The 19,804-nt window shown below is 46.7% G+C and overlaps 1 protein-coding gene across 2 annotated transcripts in view; it reads left to right on the top strand.

Annotated features, from left to right (window-relative positions):
• The window catches only part of FBXO42 (F-box protein 42), a 125,985-nt gene that overhangs the window by 15,444 nt on the left and 90,737 nt on the right, over positions 1-19,804 (top strand). The window contains exon 1 of one of the 2 annotated variants that reach the window (XM_018054646.1): positions 7,659-7,887. The exons of the other annotated variant lie outside the window; for it this stretch is intronic. The gene's annotated coding sequence lies outside the window, so the exon portion shown is untranslated. Of the gene's footprint in view, positions 1-7,658; positions 7,888-19,804 lie in introns of those variants that run through there. 2 annotated transcript variants of the gene reach the window in all.

The following is a 19,804-nucleotide window of genomic DNA, read 5'->3' as shown; positions in this document are numbered from 1 at the left end:
GTTTTTCCTGCTGCTAAGTCACTTCAGTCGTGTCTGACTCTGTGCGGCCCCACAGACGGCAGCCCACCAGGCTCCCCCGTCCCTGGGATTCTCCAGGCAAGAACGCTAGAGTGGGTTGCCATTTCCTTCTGCAGAGTGTGAAAGTGAAAAGCGAAAGTGAAGTTGCTCAGTCGTATCCGACTCTTCGTGACCCCTTGGACTGCAGCCCACCAGGCTCCTCCATCCACGGGATTTTCCAGGCAAGAGTACTGGAGTGGGGTGCCATTGCCTTCTCGATAGTTTTTCCTAGTTGCAGTCAGTTAAGGCTTTGTAAGTTACTTACCAGCAGAGGGCGATAGTTTCTTACAATTGTGTTACGTTTGGCAAGGAGCTTTAACAGAGGAGTTTGATGCGCATTCCTGACTGAATCTTCCAGGAGACCAGAAAGATAGATATCTTGGAGATCATTTGAGGATGCTGCAAAGGAAGCAGCTTTTGTTCCACCAAATAGGTAATCAAGAGCCCAGCCCTAATTAATCATGTAGGCCTGTGATCTTGGGCAAGTCCCTTCCTCATCTCTAAAATGAAGGGACGCAATCAAGTGAAGTCTAAAATTGAGGAAGTGGGGGACTTCCTTGGTGGTCCATTGGTTAAAACTCCGTGCTTCCGATGCAGGGGGTATTGGTTCAGTCCTTGGTGGGGGAACCAAGATCCCACATGCTGCGGCATGGCCAAAAATGACTAAATTGAGGAAGTGGTGGCAGCTTCTTCCTCCAGGGGGAAAGCCCCCAAAGTTGGTGCAGTGGCATAAACAAGCACAGGCAGAGACTCTGGAGGACAAGCTTCTCTTTCTTATGAGATATGCTCGCTATACCATGGTCGGGGCTTAGTGATTTGCGCTCAGAACTTAGGTACTTTTGAGCTACGACATGGAACAGTCTGGCATGTGACAGAAATAAAAGAGTAAAGTCCATAGTGAGAGCATTCTCCATCTGACTTCCAAGCTGAGGGCATGTAGGCAGTTAAGAAATAAATGGCCACTTCTTGTTCAGTTGCTCGGTCCTGTCCGACTCTTTGGGACTCCATGGACTGTAGCATGCCAAGCTTCCCTGTCCTTCACTATCTCCAGTTTGCTCGAAACTCATGTTCATTGAGTCAATGATCCCACCCAACCAACGCATCCTCTGTTGCTCCCTTCTCTTGCCTTCAATCTCTCCCAGCTTCAGCTTCAGCATCTGTCCTTCCAATGAATATTCAGGGTTGATTTCCTTTAGGATGGACTGCTTTGATCTCCTTGCTGTCCAAGGGACTCTCAAGAGTCCTCTCCCAACACCGCAGTTCAAAAGCATCAAGTTTTCAGTGCTCAGCTTTCTTTATAGTCCAACTCTGACATCCATACATGACTACTGGAAAAACTATAGCTTTGACTAGATGGGCCTTTGTTGGCAAGGGGATGTCTCTGCTTTTTAATATGCTGTCTAGGTTTGTCATAACTTTTCTTCCAAGGAGCAAACATCTTTTAATTTCATGGCTTGTAGTCACCATCTGCAGGGACTTTGGGGCCCAAGAAAATAAACTGTTACTGTTTCCATTGTTTCCCCATCTATTTGCCATGAAGTGATGGGATTCAATGCCATGATCTTAGTTTTTGAACGTTGAGTTTTAGGCCACCTTTTTCACTCTGCTCTTTCACTTTCCTCAAGAGACTCTTTAGTTCCTCTCCGCTTTCTGCTATTAGGGTGGTGTCATCTGCATAGCTGAGGTTATTTCTTCCAGCAATCTTGATTCTGGTTTGAGCTTCATCTAGCCCGGCATGTCTCATGATGTACTCTGTATATAAGTTAAATAAACAGGGTGACAAGATACAGCCTTGACATATTCCTTTTCCAATTTCCCTACAGTTCCGACTGTTGCTTCCTGACCTGCACACAGGTTTCTCAGGAGGCAGGTGAGGTGGTCTGGGATTCCCGTCTCTTTCAGAATTTCCCAGTTTGTTGTACTCCATACACAACAAAGGCTTTAGCATAGTCAGTGGAGCAGAAGTTGATGTTTTTTGGAATTGCCGTGATTTCCCTATGAACCCCCTGGGCTGCGCTTTGTCTCTCAGTCGTATCTGTTTGTGACCCCATGCAGCCCGCCAGGCTCCTCTGTCCCTGGGGATTGTCCAGGCAAGAATACTGGAGTGGGTTGCCATGCCCTCCTCTAAGGGATGGTCCCAACCCAGGGATTGAACTCAGGTCTCCCACATTGCAGGTAAATTATTTTTAATTTCTGAGCCACCAGGGAAGACCAAGAATACTGGAGTGGGTAGCCTATCCCTTCACCAGGGGATCTTCCCAACTCAGGGATCGAACTGGAGTCTCCTGCATTGCAGGTGGATTCTTTACCAGCTGAGCTGCCAGGAAAGCCCATGACCCCCTCCCAGTATTTAGAATGTGCATGTCTGTTAACCCAGCAATTCCATTTTTTAAAATATTTTCTTTATGTGGACGATTTTATAAATTCTACTGCATATGTTACAATATTATTTCTGTTTTATGTTTTGGTCTTTTGGTCAGGAGGCATGTAGGCGCCTACTTACCAGGGGCGGAACCCACACCCTCTGCATTGGAAGGTGAAGTTGTAACCACTGGACTGCCTCAGTCCTTGCCCAGGGAAGTCCCCCAGCAACTGCATTTCTAGGAAATTTCCCTACAGATGCATTTACTCATATGCAAATAAATGTATAAGGATATTCATTGCTGTTTGTTTATAATCACAGAAGACTGGAAACAAATTCCTATCACTAGAGGATTTGTTTTAAAAATATATGGACCAGCCATGCAAAGGAATAGAATGAACTAGTAACAAAACGTAGGCAGTTCTAAATAAACTGACTTCAAAAGGTCTCAAAGAACCATAGTTATTAGAAAAACAAGGTACAGAGCAGTGTATATAGTTTGCTTTTGCAGGTTTTTAAATTTATATGTGTATTTGTGTATGCATCTCTAGAAAGCTATAAGGAACTCGTGACGGTGGTCACCTTGGTGGAGAGGCGAAGCCTACCAGGAAGCTGGGAGACGGCAGGATGGACCTCATTTTTATTATATGTCCTTTGGTACCCTTTGAAATTTGTTTTATGTGCGTATATTATTTATTCTAAGTAAGTAAATACATAGGAAATTCATTTCAGTAATTGTTGTGATGGCCTCTGGATGACACTGGAGGGGTCGGGTCACGGCCACTCCTCTCATCCTGGCTTTCTTTTGTCCCCTCATCTCCAGTCACGTCCCAGTCTGTCTTCACCGTGCAGAGAGACTGTTCTATCTAAAACACGATTTCATCATCTATCCTCCCTGCCCCCAAACCTCCGTGACCTAGGAGGTAATATCCAGTTTCTCTCCTGATATTCCAGGCCATAGATTAACTGACCTTAACCTTATGTTCCTTTTGTCAGAAGCTACACTGTACAGAGTTCAGTAGCAAAGTCTTTGAAGAGAGACCACCTGGGTTCAAACCCACTGTGACTTTAGGTTAAGCCCCTTAATCCCAGCGTGCTTCAGGTTCATCGTCTGCAAAATAAGCTCAACAAAGGCACGCACTTAGCAGTGTTTAGAAGTTGTACAACATAGAAGAGTTAGTCGCTTGTCCAACTCTGCAACCCATGGACTGGAGTTCACCAGGCTCTTCTGCCCATGGGATTCTCCAGGCAAGAATACTGAAGCAGGTTGCCATTTCTTTCTCCAGGACATCTTCCCAACCCAGGGACAGCACCCAGGTCTCCTGCATTTCAGGCAGACTCTGCCTACTGTCTGAGCCGCCAGGAAGCTGAAGTAGCAGTGTTTGGTGCATAAGGAAAGCAGACACTATGCATTAACTGTCATCGCCCTAAGAATACGACTGCTTTGGGGCTTATCATCAATGATAACTTTTATTGGCCTTTTCACACAGTATTTTCTGTCTCTCCCAGTAAACTGTGGGGCCTCCATGAGGTCAAGGACTTTGTTGTTTTATTTAAAAGTATATTACTAGACTTTTTAAAAAGTACATTACTATGGCTTGGCACATTGTTCTTGTTTAGTCACGAAGCCATGCCCAACGTTTTTGTGACCCGTGGACTGTAGCCTGCCAGGCTCCTCTGGCAGTGAAATTTTCCAGGCAAGAACAGTGGAGTGGGCTGCCGTGGGTACTCACTAATATTTGACTGGATGCCTTGCTTTCAGATTCCCAGTTCATTTATTCGTTCAACACTTAGTGAGTCTCTAATGTGTGCCAGTCTGTATTTGGTGATAAAGCAGTGTGCAAAAAGTCCCTGCTATCTTTGAGCTAGGAGATTCACGGTGGACTGGTTCTGTATTTGAACCTGTTCTATCATGATCTAGGAGTTCCAAACCCAACTGGCCATCAGAATCCCTGGGGAGCTTTAGAAGAAGTCTGAGGCAGTGTCTAGACTGGGCCCTGGAACCTACAGTTTTTTACACAAGATTTTTATCATCGTTAAAAGTCTGGATTTTCATAAGATTCTTGGACGCATGGCCCACATCTGTTGGCTCATTCAACTTTAGTACCTGTCTCATCCCCAGTAGCTTTTCCAGAATCACCACCTCACTATACAACTCCAAGTGTTTTCCCAACTCAAACTTGAACTTCTTCAGCATTTTATTATTTATTCATTTATATTAAAAAGTTTAAGTGAAATATAGTTGATTCACAATGTTGTGTTAGTTTCAGGTGTACCGCAAAGGGATTCAATTATGTGACCCGGGGATCAAACCCTGATGTCCTGCACTGGCTGGCGGATGCTTTACCATTGAGCCACCATGGATGCCCCCGCTGTGTGTGTGTGTGTGTGTGTGTTTTCTAACAGATGGCATGGAGTGGGTAACTAGACTGATAAACTGTCTGGGTCTTTTCCAGTGCTGTCTGAAGTCAGCTTCTTGGCTACTTCTGTCTAGTCATCTGTCTGCATCTCTCGGGTCACGCTGTCCATCATCTTTTGGGTTTGGTGGGCCTGCTGGTGCTGAACATGAGTGCTTCTGAATCTGATTGTTTCATTTTCTTTTTTTTTAGTAAAGTCAAGAGAAAACAGACAAGCAAATAACCATCAGTAATCTTGACATCAACATGAGCTTCATTCACAGTCTGCCATCTTTGGCCATGGAGCATGTTTTGTCAGAGGTATCATTGCCACGGAAACTAGGCAGTTTTTGCTCTGAACATCCTCAGTAATTAGCTTGAAGTTTTAAAATGCCACTTCATCATTCTGCACATCAGCAAAGCTCACTTCGAAAACAACAACCCCAGAGGCCATCAGATGGGATTTTGGTTCCCAGAGATTTTATGACTAGTGTTTTTCCAATATTTTTTATATTGAAGATAGCTGATGCTTTCATATTATACCAATCTTTCTTAGAAAACAGACCAACCACTTCCTTCTTGGTTCCCTTTTTGCTGCCTTTCATGAGGTGCTTGTTGTTGCTGACCTCCAGAGAGCCAAAAGGTAGAACCTGCATTTTTAAAAGGAAGCACTTACAAGCTGGCCCAGTGTTTCTAACACTGAGCTCCACCGAATATTTGGGGGTGGGGAATTGTTCACACGTTCCATGACAGTTTTTAAGCTTGAGATTTAAAAAGTTTACTATTTGACTCGGGGGTCTTCCCTGCTGCAAGCGCTGTTCTCCCGCGGTGGGCGGGGCTCCTCTGGGTGCCGCGCGTGGGCCTCTCGTCGCAGCCTCCTGTCTTGTAAGCACTCGGGCTTCAGCAGCTGTGGCACGTGGGCTCGGTATTTGCGGCTCTCCAGCCCTAGAGCACAAGCTCAGTAGTTGGGGGACACAGGCTTCGTCGTCTCGAGGCATGTACAGTCTTTCTGGACTAGGGACCAAACCTGTGTCTCCTGCATTGGCAGACATGCTTTACCACTGAGCCAGCCAGGAAGCCAAGCTTGGGATTTTTAATGATATGATTTTAATATTCATTTTTAAATATAACTACCGTTTCTCTTTTGCAGCGACATTTCCTAACTGAAAGGCTTTTTTTTCCCCCCTAAGATTTACTTACTTATTGGCTGTGGAGGGTCTTCGGTTGTTTTGAGCAGGCTTTCTCTACTTGCGGTGGGCAGGGGCTACTCTTCCTTGGAGTACGGGCTGCTCTTGTTGTGGAGCACCTGCTCCAGGACCCACTGGTTCAGTAACTGCCATGCAGAGGCTTAGTTGTGCCCCCGCCCCCCCCCCACCCCCCCCCCGGGGAAAGTGGGATCTTCCAGCATGAGCGATTGAATTGGTGTCCCCTTCATTGCAAGGCAGATTTCTAACGACAGGACCACCAGAAAACTCCCTCCATGAGTGTTTAACCAGGGGTCTTTGCATTATTCAAGTGTGTAGCACAGATCTAGTGCTTCCCAGAGTGAGCTTGACCCAGATCTGTTCAATAGCGTCTTGCCTTCCCAACTTGAGACCAAACTTGGTTCTGACCCAGCCCCATGTCCTGTGAGATGTCCCAGTGTCCACTTTATCCCAGGGTGGTGGGCTGGCAGTTCAAGGTTGCTTCATTGTTAGGTGCCTGGGGTGAAGACTGAAGTCCCTGGGCTCTGTATCTCTGGCATTTCCTTAGACCACATGCTGTGCAGATACTTCAGGAAGGTTCGCATCTACACACCAGATTGCTCCCTTGGAAGGGCGACTTTGCTGGAACCCATCCCATCGCAATAATGATGGAAAGCACAAAGCTTGCGAGCCAGTTACGCCTAAATTCAAATCCTACCTCCGCACCCCAACTACCCTGCAATGTGGCTTTGGGAAAATGATACATCCTGTGCGTTAGTTTCCTCATCTGAAAAATGGAGTCAGTAACAAGTCACACAGTGGCGGTTACACAGTTACCGGAGGCTTCGCTTGCATAACCAAGGCACTGAGCTGCTCTCCATCAGTTGGCATCAAGAGCACTTGAGCTCATCGGACCCTGAGAAGTACAGGTGAACTAACTGACATCTATTACAGGCTCAAGCCGTTGGTAAACCTGCTCGGTTGTCCCAAGCAGTGCGGGTGAGAGGTTCTGAGGCCGTGTGTCGGCACCAGAGCAAGGGCGGGCGCAGAAGCCCGGCTGCCCAGGCGGCGTTCCGACCTTGGAGAGCCTCCCGGGGCCTGCAGGGGGTGCGGGGCAGGGGCGGCGCGCGACGGCGGGCTGAGGCTGCAGGCTGGGGCGGCGGCGGCGGGCTAGGCTGCAGGCTGCGGCGGCGGCGGGCTAGGCTGCAGGCTGGGGCGGCGGCGGCGGGCTAGGCTGCAGGCTGCGGCGGCGGCGGGCTAGGCTGCAGGCTGGGGGGGCGGCGGCGGGCTGAGGCTGCAGGCTGGGGCGGCGGCGGCGGGCTAGGCTGCAGGCTGCGGCGGCGGCGGGCTAGGCTGCAGGCTGGGGCGGCGGCGGCGGGCTGAGGCTGCAGGCTGGGGCGGCGGCGGCGGGCTAGGCTGCAGGCTGGGGCGGCGGCGGCGGGCTAGGCTGCAGGCTCGGGCGGCGGCGGCGGGCTAGGCTGCAGGCTGGGGCGGCGGCGGCGGGCTAGGCTGCAGGCTGGGGCGGCGGCGGCGGGCTGAGGCTGCAGGCTGGGGCGGCGGCGCGCGGCGGCACGCACCTTCCCACCTGGCCCCGCCCACAGGCCGCGCCGCGCTGAGAAGTGCGCGCGCGCGTCCTCCGCGCCGGCCCGTGGCGCATGCGCGCTCCGCGCTGTCTTCTCAGCCAGAGCGGCGGCGGCGGCGGCGGCGGCGGCGTTTGAGTGGAGGAAGATGGCGGCTCCGGGCGGCTCGGTGTCCCGCCAGCTGTGAGGAGTCCCGAGCGCGGCGGGCGCGGCCTGGGCCGCAGCGCCTCTGCTCGCGTCCTGTCCCGGGTTCCCTCGCCGCCTGCGCCAGCGGAGCGTACCCGAGAACGTGGCGCGGGCTAGGCCAGGTGAGGCCTCTTCCTCTCCCGGGGCCGCGGCTGGGAGCCGGCGCCTTCTGCCCTTTATGTGCTGCGTCCGGCCCAGGCCGTGGACCCCGCGCGGGGGTCGGTGCTGGCTGGCCTGGGGGCCTCGCCGTGGTCTTCCTCGGCCTCCCCGGGGGAGGCAGGGAGGAGAGCCCTTTGCCAGGCAGCCTCTGGGATAGGCGGACCCGGCCTCTGCCCTCTAGCAGGGCGGTTTTCGTCCCCCTTCCGGGGCCACGAAGGGTGTGTGACCTGGGTAAGGATGGCGTTGAGGTGTCAGATCACCTTCCACCCCGCCCCCAAATCTTGAACGCCTTTCGGGAGGCGCCGGAGTCCGGTGCTCTCCAGAATTAGGGCTGCGGCGAGGACCAGCATCTCTGAAGCTGCAGCTGCAAAAGGAAGATTTGGGGATTGGCTTTAAAAAATGAAACACAAGCAAGCTTTCCTACCCTTTTAGCTTTTTGAGTGTTCTCCCAGCGAAGTAGGAACTGCGGATCTCCTTGATTAAGACAGCAGCCCACGTTGTGACAGTGGAAGGCTTCTGGCGAGAATTGTTTGTGCAAAGGGAACCGTGGAGGGTGGGAACCAATTTGCAAACGAAGAAAAAACAGTTGTAAGATCTTGATAGTCTCCGCAGAGTAACTTCGGTGCTAATGAAGCCCTCGTTCCTTTGAAACCTTTGGATTGTTAAGATTTCGATACCCAATTGCTTTTGTCTGCTGATCTCTGAATTTTGTTAGGAGAATAAAAGCTTTATTTCTTAATTGCCATAGTCTTTGGACTTTTCTGTGGTGGGATTCCAGTTGCTCAGAACACATTACCCGTTCTCAGTTGCTGGCAGGGACGTTGTACTTATAGTTAGCCTTTTTGAGAACAGCTTTTGTCGCTGTTGTTCAGATGCTAATCTGGAGGCTTGGGTTCTGTTTCTCTAGTAGAGAAGCCAGTTTGAAGCCTCGCGGTCTCTTCCTTGCGGAATGATGCCTTCAGTTGCAGCTGTGCTATGGGAAATTGTTGAGGCCATAGCCTTGGCTTGGACACACCAGATACCTTTTGTGACTTATATTTGTTCAACTGGTGCTTAAGAAGGATGACATCATGGGTTTAAAGGGACAAGAAAATCTGAGAGGAAATAGCATCGTTTAGAGTTGAGCATTTAAGATTTAGTCTGTAGCTTTTACTGGGAATATTGATGCTCTGTTTCAGATCCCTCATTTTGAGCATATGTGTGTATATAAACTGGTTTCATTTCTGTTGTATGATGTCATTTTATATCCTATGACTGTTAGCTTTTGACAAGCCTGGTATAAGTATTACTGTTATCTATATTGATCCACGGGTTTTCAGTCTGTTTCAGAAGCTTTTAATTGTTAGAGGAACAACTGTTTAGTGTTAGCTAACTTGGGGGCCTTTTTTTTCTCTCTCTCTCTCAAAGCCTCTTCCATAGGGATTTGTAGATTTTCTCAATGCCTTTGCTAAGGACGTAAACCTAAACCAGCAACTTCTCTGGAGAGCCACTCTGCGTATCAGTTTGCTAATAGAGAGTCATGAGATTAATGCACAGAGCATCCTGGTGGTTTGACATCACGCCCCTTGGCAGGCTGTGTTGCGTTGTGTGCTAAATCATCGTCAGGTGTTGAAGCAGCTTGGTGACATCCATGACGTCAGTCACTCTCCAGCGTTTAGCCTCTTGCAGTTTCTTCTCAGAGTCACAGGACAACAGGATCAGGAAAAATCGCTGAGGATGCTTCTCAAATGTCTGATTTCTGGAAGAGCCTTCTCTAAAACCGCTTCAAATAGTTACAACCCTCCTGTGAGACTCAGAGCTGTGTGGCTGCTGCACACCGTGAAAATGCTAGCAGAACCTCTAGGTTTTACAAGAATACTGAAGTCCCAAGAAGTTACTCCAAAGATGAACAAAAACACAGGATTGTTTTTGTGATTTCAGGTTTGTTTTAGTCAGTCTGTATAAAACCAGAAGCCATTTGTTTAAATTACGCCCTTCCCGCTTCACAAGATTGTTATGTGAAATAACAGTGTTTGTGAAAATGCTTTGTAAAATAGACGATGAATGTAAAATTGATTATTCAGTGATCAGTTTTGTGAAGATGCCTATTGAGGGCCTTCTCAGTGCTGGACAATCTCGGAAGTAGGTCCTGATGATTCTAAGACAAGACAGCTTTAGGTCTGAAGTTGCTCGCAATAGGGTCTGGGAGCCAGTCTAAGAAATTAGTTAAACACATTGCAGTGTAAAAAATGCCCTGACTCCAACCAAGGGAGTGAGAAAGTCTTCTTAGAGCCAGGGTGGGTTTCCCTAGCCTTTCCTATTATTCTGCAGAAAAATATCCCTTTTGTGAGCAACTGCTTTTTATAAAAACTTAGAAAAAAATTCTATCATGAGTTCTTTTCCTCTTTTATTCATTCACTGTTATGACACTTCCCACACAGTGTGCCCCAATTATGGTTTCTGCATTCTCAAAAATCCACCAGTCTTGGGAGAACCTTTTTGAGAGTGAGTCATATGCACAAGAAATAAACACAAACATTGCAGCTGCAATTAAAATATCTCAGATTACTAAGTGGTGACAACTTTAGAGTGATGACGCTTTTGTTTTTGTTTTGTAGACGGGCACAAGCAGTACTGCATGGTTTTAATTTGGTCACGCTTAATCAGTGTTGAGTTGTCTGTCCCTTAGCATGTGGACTATTCGTGATTATTAATACTGTCTCTTTTCCCAATAATAAATAAAGCAAGAACGTCCTCCTTTTGAGGTGAAGCTGACAGCTTAAGCCAGAACTATGCTAAACTGTTTTGTAAAATCTATTTATGTAGATTGAGGCTGCTTAGCATCTCTGGTCTTGAACTTCTGTCCAATACAGTTTTCTCATCTTCATGCTGTGGTGCTTTATAATCGGTGCAGCATGCTGTTACCCACATTGCAGAAGTTTCACAGGAGTCTGACTTGAGCGGCATCTGTGAGTGGCGCAGTATTGGCCGTGCACCGCCTGCATCTTAGCTGAGAACGGGTGCTTTAAGGCAGCGGCCGGCAGAAGAGTGAGGGTGGTGCGTCCATGTTTCTAGCTCACGTGTGGAGAGGTAGAACCTACAGACAGGTCATCTTGCAACTGCCCAGTGTTGAGCTCATGACACGGTGGCTTATTTTAAAGTAGTTTCTTGTGACATTCTTCCAAATGTCTTGTGACATTATGACTTAGTGGTACTCTCGTAAAGCTTAATTCTGTGTTTCCTTACTCATGTATGTATCAGAAGGCAAATTTGCTTTGAGTTCTGATTCTTCCTGTATTAAGTTTCTACTTTTTAATTTCTAAAGTTTTCTCCTAGGCATTTAATTTTTTCCCAATGCTTCTGTTGTGTTTTGCTTCAAAAGTGGAAGTATCTTATACTTTAATGCTTGTTTATATTCATAAATCTGATAAGTGTACAGATACTATATAAAACAATAGTTATCTGTAAAATTTTACTACTCTGGACAGTATCTTGGCTTAGACAGTAACGTGTTTTCTCTTATCTCCTAGTAATACTGAATACATAGATTTCAGGTAGTTCATACAGTTTCTTTAAAGGCAAACAAGTTTTAGTTTTCGTGACAAATATTCTCTTAGAATATTTAATATTTAGGATAATTTTATTTCAGCTGTTTTAAGGAATTCGCTAGTATGGCATACTCTCCCAAATCTGTTTCCTTTATTCTCATCTTAAATGTTTGCTTCATGTTACTATATAGAGAACAAGAAATTTTTTTTTTCCCAGAATGAACCTCTTGGTGCATTGTTTGGAGAAAGGTTGATGTTAATTATAAGTTGATCAGTACAGTTTTACTAAGTGTCTGCTCTCCCATCTGCTGGCTAGATCAAGGGGAAATGGGAGTTGACCCTTCTATTTCAGTGTTTATTTTGAAGCTTTTCACTAGTGTTCTTGCTTTCTCTTGCCAAAAAGCAGCAGTGTCTTGTCTTCCCTTGGTTGATCCAGCAGTGTTGTTTGCGGTCTGTTCTAAGGACTGCTTTCTTACCTTTTGCTTTGAGACATCTTTCCAAGTAGACCCTTTGCTCTAGTCAGAATCAAGCGCACTGCCCTCTCCCTTACTTCCCTGTGGGTCCTTCACGTTCTGATTTGTCAGTCTCCTTACCTCTCCCCACCTGTTTTCTTCCCCAGTGAATGTAGTTCTCTTCCAAGCGTGTTTCATAAACCATAATGGAATTTTGGAATATAATTCCCTGTAGAGATACATCATAGTGTGTGGGTTAGAATTTCACATTTTATTTCACTTAAAAGTAACTTAATGGTAATGAATCTTGGATGTTGCATTAGGTGAAATAAGCCACGAAAGAGCAAATGCTGTATGATCACGCTTGCACGAGTTCCCCGGAAGTGTCTCAGCCCATCGCGAGAGAAAGTAGAATGGCAGTTGCTGGGGCAGAGGAGACGAGGGGAAGGAGAGCTGCTGTTTGATTTTAGTTTGGGATCACAGTTCTGGAGGTAGAACAGCGTACTTGATGCCGCTGAACTACGTATTTGAAGATTATCACGTATGTGATGTATAAGCACACAGAGGACGCTCACTGGTGTGCCTGTGCCCTGTGGGCTGGACTGATAGCCACTTATTTCAGCGCAGTGATCAGGATCGTAGGCTTTGGCCCCGGGGAGACCCAGGCTCGCGTCCTGCCGAGTTCTGCCGCTTTCCTTGGGTATGGACCTTAGGTTCTTTAACCCTCAGTTTTTTCATCTATAAAATGAGGGTGATGCCCATGTTTGGGGACAATTAAGTTTCAGAGTGCAAATGAACTTCCAACGTATTGCCTAGCACATAGTAAACACTCAGGTCTTAGACATTATTACTACATTATGGGACGTTGAAACTGGAACAAGGGAGCTTGGCTGCTGGCCTCCTGCTGGCGCCGTCCCAGGGCCATGCCTGCCCCGCGTGCGGACGTCCCGTAGCAGGAGTGCACGTTCCCCCGCTTCCCCTGTGCTCCTCTTTCTGTCTTTGGAAAGCTGGGCTCATTCATGTCTTCATTTGACACCACTCCCTGGATGTTTCTCCAGTCCATCTAGTTGTGGTCTTTCTTTTATGCCTCTTAATTTTCCAGGGACTTTATACAGCATATTCTCTAATTCAACTGCCCATGTGTTCACAACTAAGTCCGTTATTTCACCTCGCACCTCTCTGAAGATAAAAAAAAACCTTTACTAACCGGGTTCCCATCTCAATATTCCCATTTCTCTAGATAGAATAATTTTATTCTAATCTGGTAAAACTGGGAATCATTTGTTAATACTACTAAAAAAATCTGTGTGTGTGTCCTGTGCAGATCTGTGTTATCCTCCTCAGTATTCCTCAGATTCCCCTGCTTCTCGCTACATGTGCTGACGTGACTCTAGGCCAGGCTTCCATGAGCTGAAGGCAGGCTGAAGTACCGATAGAGTGGTTGAATGAACTCGTCTTGTTGCCGGGGCTGTGCTGTTTATTAGTTGTGTGATCTCAGGCTCCCTCATCTTCAGGAAGGGAGTTACAATTCCTGCCTCATAAAATATTTAATGTCTAACACATGATAAATACCCCATGAAAGGTCGTTGCTGTTGATTGAGTTTTTCTTCTTGGCAGTTTCTGGAAATGATTAAGACTGAAGTGACAGTATTATGACAGACCAGTCTTAAAGAACTACTCTCTGAATGTTTCTCCTCTGATTGGGATCCTGGGTGACTCATTATTGCCTAGTTCTCTTATCTGTGAGATAAGCAGATAATACTTCCTCAGATCTCAGTGATGCTTTATTGCGACTGTGCTGCTAAGTATGGTTATCATCTTGATTTTACACACTCGTCAGCCTTTTTGGAGAAGGAAATGGCAACCCACTGCAGTATTCTTCCCTGGAGAATCCCATGGACAAAGGAGCCTGGTGGGCTCCTGTCCATGGGGTTGCAAAGAGTTGGACACTCAGACTGTGTGACTAACACACACATGCTTATCTGTGAAGCTCTCCGTTTGGCCTTCTTTGTACCTTTCCAGCCTATTTTCCACCGCACCTGTCATGCAGTCTGTTAAAGCCAGACTTGTCTCATTGCCTCTCATGTAAATCATGTTCATTTTTATAACTGAAAGATTCATTTTCCTAAGTAGAAACCGTTTTTTTTTTTCCATGTAACTACTCTGTCCAGCTCTACAGAGTAACTCCTGTGTGCTCCACCTGCCTGTCCTCGCACGAATAGGTTCCAAAAGGAAATGGCTGTGCTGACTCCTGCCAGGTCTCTTAAAGGGGCCATATGCGGTACAGTCCGCGTGGAATGTTCTTAGTGTCACAGGCACATTCAGTCCTCCCGTGTCGCGCATACTCACTCAGTGTGCGCGTCTGATTCTTGTGGCTGATGTTCTTCACGATCTTTCGGAAGCATTGCATAATCCCAGGTGTCTGTTGAGTCTTTCTTGCCTTTTTGTTTATTGGTCCATCCACTCAACAAACATTTATTGAATGCTGCTATGTGCTAGGCATGGTTCAAGATATTAGGGTCACAGTGGACGGAATAGGCAAGGGCTCTGATTTCCAGGGCCTTATGTTTAAGAATGAAGAAAGGAGTTAATGAATGGGCAAAATTTCACAGAAGTACTTCAAGGAAAATGAAAGAGAGCTAGCTGGAAGGGAAAGCTAATTGAAATTGGTTTAGAGAAGGCCTCGGTGAGAAGGTGGTGTTCCGGCTGAAAGATACGAGGCGGGACGTTTAACGGCAAGTTTCGGGGCATGAGGAACAGCTGTGTAAAGGTCTGGGGTAGGAACCAGGGTCCGGGCAGCGTGACCTGAGTGCATTTGGCTGCTACTTAGTTTTTGCTTCATAACCTAAAAACGTCCTCCCCCGTTTTCTTTCCCTCAGTGGCATTAACTGTTGTTTTTTTTCTTGCTGCATGTGGCGTGTGGAACTTCCCTGACCAGGGATCGAACCCATGCTCCCTGCGTGGGAAGTGAGTCTCAACCACTGGACCGCCAAGGAAGCGCAGACGCTGACCTTTGAAGAGGCCAGTCTGGTTCTTCGCTAGACTCTCCCACAGTCGCGATTTGTCCTGCTGTTTACTTGTGTCGCCTAGGCCCTTCCTCTCTCCACCTTTAAGACAAGTCTGCCGGCTTGACAGTGCTCCCTGTTCGCAGTCCTGTGTGATACTGTGCATTCATATTGTATCACACTTGGTGCCAGCTTTTGCCGTTTTGATGCTGAATTTGATCACTTGCTTAACCTGAGAGTCCTCGATCTTTCCTTTGTAAAGGTTTCCCTGTACGTGGATCAGGTAATCTGTTGGGTAGCAATTTAACACAGTTACTCTATTCTCTTTCACCTGTTGGTTTTAATGTCCATCAGTGATCCTTGCCTGAGTCAGTTTCATTGGAGGTTGTGAAAGGGTGATTGTTTTCACAGTTATCAGCTGGCAAGATACCATCAACCAGGAATTGTAAGCGTGGCTCCTAGTTAGGCGAGTGTTCTGGTTGATTCTTGGCTTTTCGTTACAAGTTTTGTTGGTGAAGACTTGGGGCTCTCCGGGTGGCCCATTGGTGAAGAGTCCGCTGGGCAAACGAGGAGGTGCTGTTTCGATCCCTGGGTTGGGGAGATTTCCCCGCAGAGGGACATGGCACCCCACTCCAGTACTCTTGCCTGGAGAACTGTATGAACACAGGAGCCTGCTGGACTACAGTCTGTGGGGTCGCAAAAACTCAGATGAGACTTAGCGACTGAGCACACACGGCACTGGGCACCTCAGTGGTAGCAGATGCGTTTCTCTGCCACTTGCTGGATCACTGTGGGCCCAGAACTCGTGTTTAGTCATCATTTCACGCTGTGGCCGTGAGCTCTGTGCTGCTGGCCTGGGGCCGGGGTAAGCGTTGCGTCCTTTCCATGTGCCATCAGCTTTGGGTGCTTTTCTGCCACAAGATACCCCAGGTGCGCCTTGCGCTCTCTCTGTTCTTGACCCCAAATCAGTCATTTTTCCAGGAAGACCTGGCTTCCTTTACAGAGAATGCCATTAGAAACCAGGTTCTGAGTGCTGGGAATGCTCACTGCCACTGGGTCTTCATTATTTCCAGGTTCTTTCACTGCGCAGAGACAGAAAATATGGTTTTTAGAAATCAAAACTTCGTGTTGACATTCCAGTTTGATTTGAACATATTATAGGGCTCTTTAGGTTTTTATTTGTCTCTCTTAAACTGATAGTCTTACTTTCTAGAATTGTTCATGTTTGTTTGCTTTATCCTACTGTGCACGTAACTTTTAAAAGTATAGTATTCATATTGTTACTGACCAAATTACTAAGGTAAATTTAAATTTTATTTGTGATTGTTCCTATCTTTAGAATATTCTGTCAAGATTCAGTCAAGAAAATGAAAAACATACTAGATATTTCAAATAGAGGATATTTAATATAGGTGGCAAGACTCAGCAAAATAGAGTAGGGCAGGGTAAGTTAGAGGTTAAGAACTAGGGTGACACTGTTGCCTCAAGTGTTGGGAGCAAAAGGGAGAGATGGTAGTGACAGCAGTTGTGAAGAATATCGAGGGGAGGGGCGCCCACCACCTCAAGCACTGCTGCTACTCTCAGACCTGAGACGAAGAGGGGAAATTGCCAAGGTACGCCACACGGCAGGTGCTTGGATCATGTCTTCCTCGGTCAGTTCAGTTTAGTCCCTCAGTCGTGTCTGTTGCGACCCCATGGACTGCAACACGCCAGGCCTCCCTGTCCATCACCAACTCCCGGAGTTCACTCAGACTCATGTCCATTGAGTCAGTGATGCCATCCAGCCATCTCATCCTCTGTCGTCCCCTTCTCCTCCTGCCCCCAATCCCTCCCAGCATCAGAGTCTTTTCCAGTGAGTCAACTCTTTGCATGAGGTGGCCAAAGTACTGGAGTTTCAGCTTCAGCATCAGTCCTTCCAATGAGTATTCAGGACTGGTGGTCTTTAGGATGGACTGTTTGGATCTCCTTGCAGTCCAAGGGACTCTCAGGAGTCTTCTCCAACACCACAGTTCAAAAGCATCAAAAGCATCAATTCTTCAGTGCTCAGCTTTCTTTATAGTCCAACTCTCACATCCATACATGACTGCTGGAAAACCATAGCCTTGACTAGATGGAGCTTTGTTGACAAACTAATGCCCCTGCTTTCTAATATGCTGTCCAGGTCGGCCATAGCTTTCCTTCCAAGGAGCAGGCGTCTTCTAGTCTCACGGCTGCGTCACCATCTGCAGGGGCTGGAGCCCGAGGAGAGAGCCTGCCATGGTTTGCATCGTCTCCCCGTCTGTTTGCCAGCAAGTGATGGGCCGGGTGCCACGATCACTGAATGAATGTCGAGCTTTAAGCCAGCTTTTTCACTCTCCTCTTTCACTTTCATCAAGAGGCCCTTTCGTTCTTCTTCACTTTCTGCCATAAGGGTGGTGCCATCTGCATATCTGAGGTTATTGATATTTCTCCCGGCAGTCTTGATTCCCGCTTGTGCTTCCTCCAGCCCAGCGTTTCTCATGATGTACTCTGCATAGAAGTTAAATAAGCAGGGTGGCAATATACAGCCTTGACGTGCTCCTTTCCCAGTCGAACCAGTCTGTTGTTCCATGTCCTGTTCTGTTGCTTCCTGACCTGCAAACAGGTGTCTCAGGAGGCGGGTGAGGTGGTCTGATAGTCCCATCTGTTTCAGAATTTTCCACAGTTTGTTCTGATCCACAGTCATGGCTTTAGCATAGTCCATGGAGCAGAAGTAGATGTTTTTCTGGAATTCTCTTGCTTTTTCTGTGATCTCATGGATGTTGGCAATTTGATCTCTGGTTCCTCTGCCTTTTCTAAATCCAGCTTGAACACCTGGAAGTTCTTGGTTCACGTATTGTTGAAGCCTGGCTTGGAGAATTTTGAGCATTACTTTGCTAGCATGTGAGATGAGTGCAATTGTGCGGTAGTTTGAGCATTCTTTGGCATTGCCTTTCTTTGGGATGAAATGAAAACTGGCCTTTTCCAGTCCTGTGGCCATTGCTGAGTTTTCCAAATTTGCTGGCATATTGAGTGTAGCACTTTGCCAGCCTCATCTTTCAGGATTTGAAATAACTCAACTGGAATTCCATCACCTCCACTAACTTTGTTCGTAGAGATGCTTTCTAAGGCCCACTTGACCTTGCATTCCAGGATGTCTGGCTTTAGGTGAGTGATCACACCATCGTGCTTATCTGGGTCGTGAAGATCTTTTTTGTACAGTTCTTCTGTGTATTCTTGCCACCTCTTATTAATATCTTCTGCTGGGTCCCTACCATTTCTGTCCTTTATTGTGCCCATCTGCATGAAATGTTCCCTTGTATCTCTGATTTTCTTGAAGAGATCTCTAGGCTTTCCCATTCTACTATTTTCCTCTATTTCTTTGCTTTGATCACTGAGGAAGGCTTTCTTATCTCTCCTTGCTATTCTTTGAAACTCTGCATTCAGATGGATATATTTTTCCTTTTCTCCTTTGTTTTTAGCTTATCTTCTTTTTTCAGCTATTTGTAAGGCCTCCTCAGACAACCATTTTGCCTTTTTGTATTTCTTCTTGGGGATGGTTTTGGTCACCGCCTCCTGTACAATGTCACGAACCTCTGTTCATAGTTCTTCAGGCGCTCTGTCTATCAGGCACTCTATCTACCTTGAATCCATTTCTCACTTCCACTGTATAATTGTAAGGGATTTGATGTAGGTCATACCTGAATGGTCTAGTGGTTTTCCCTACTTTCTTCAATTTAAGTATGAATTTGGCAATAAGGAGTTGATGATCTGGGCCACAGTCAGCTCCCAGTCTTGTTTTTGCTGACTGTATAGAGCTTCTCCATCATTGGCTGCAAAGAATATAATCAGTCTGATTTCGGTGCTGACCATCTGGTGATGTCCATGCGTAGAGTCTTCTCTTGTGTTGCTGGAAGAGGGTGTTTGCCATGACCAGTGCGTTCTCTTGGCAAAACTCTGTTAGCCTTTGCCCTGCTTCATTTTGTACTCCGAGGCCAAACTTGCCCGTTACTCCAGGTGTCTCTTGAGTGCTTGCTTTTGCGTCTCTTCCTAATTTTTGTTAATTTCCAGTTTATTCTTCCAGTATTTCTTTTTGCAAAAATAAATATCGACGTGTAGTCTTTTTCTACCCTTTCTTACATAGAAGGTTGTGCACTGTTCAGTTCTTTTCACTTAACATATCTTGGAGATCACGCTTGGAACAGAGGTAATGCCTAATTATTTCCACAGCTTCTTTTTGCGAATGTGCCAGATTTGTTCAACTGGTTACTTAAAAATATATATATTTATTTGTTTTGGTTGTGCTGGATCTTAGTTGTGGCTTCCAGAATCTTTAGTTTCTGCCTGCAGAATGGTTCGTTGTGGTGTGCAACCTCTTAGTTGGGGCATGTGGAATCTAGTTCCCTAGCCAGGCATCGAACCCAGGCCCCCTAAACTGGGAGTGCAGAGTCTTAACCACTGGACCACCAGGGAGGTCCCAGCTAGTCACTTTTTGAGCGTCGTCAGTAAGTAATGCTTTACTGCTGATCTCTTAAAAATAAATTTTGGTGGGAATTCACTGGTGGTCCAGTGCTTAGAACTCAACGCTTTCACTGCTGAGGGCCTAGATTCAGTCCCTGGTCGAGGTAAAGATCCCACTGGCCACATGGCATGGGAAAAAAAAAGACCACCTCACTACTTAAAATTGATGTTGGTATGTGCGTATGTGTGTTAGAAGGAGCTTTCAGCCGATACAGGTTCTGTTTTGCCACTATATATATGACCTGGTTTCGGACTTCAAGTTTCCTCATATGTAAAATAAAGGTTAAGTTGCTCCATAATCTGTAAGGTTGCCTGCTATAGTTACATTTTTCTGAAAGTTTTATTAGCCATATTTTTAAACCTGTTACTCAGTCAGGT

Source organism: Capra hircus, chromosome 2, assembly GCF_001704415.2.
Source record: "Capra hircus breed San Clemente chromosome 2, ASM170441v1, whole genome shotgun sequence".
In the NCBI taxonomy this organism is placed as follows: domain Eukaryota; kingdom Metazoa; phylum Chordata; class Mammalia; order Artiodactyla; family Bovidae; genus Capra; species Capra hircus.
Note: the sequence above shows the minus strand (reverse complement) of the source record. Positions and strands in the feature narration are given on the sequence as shown.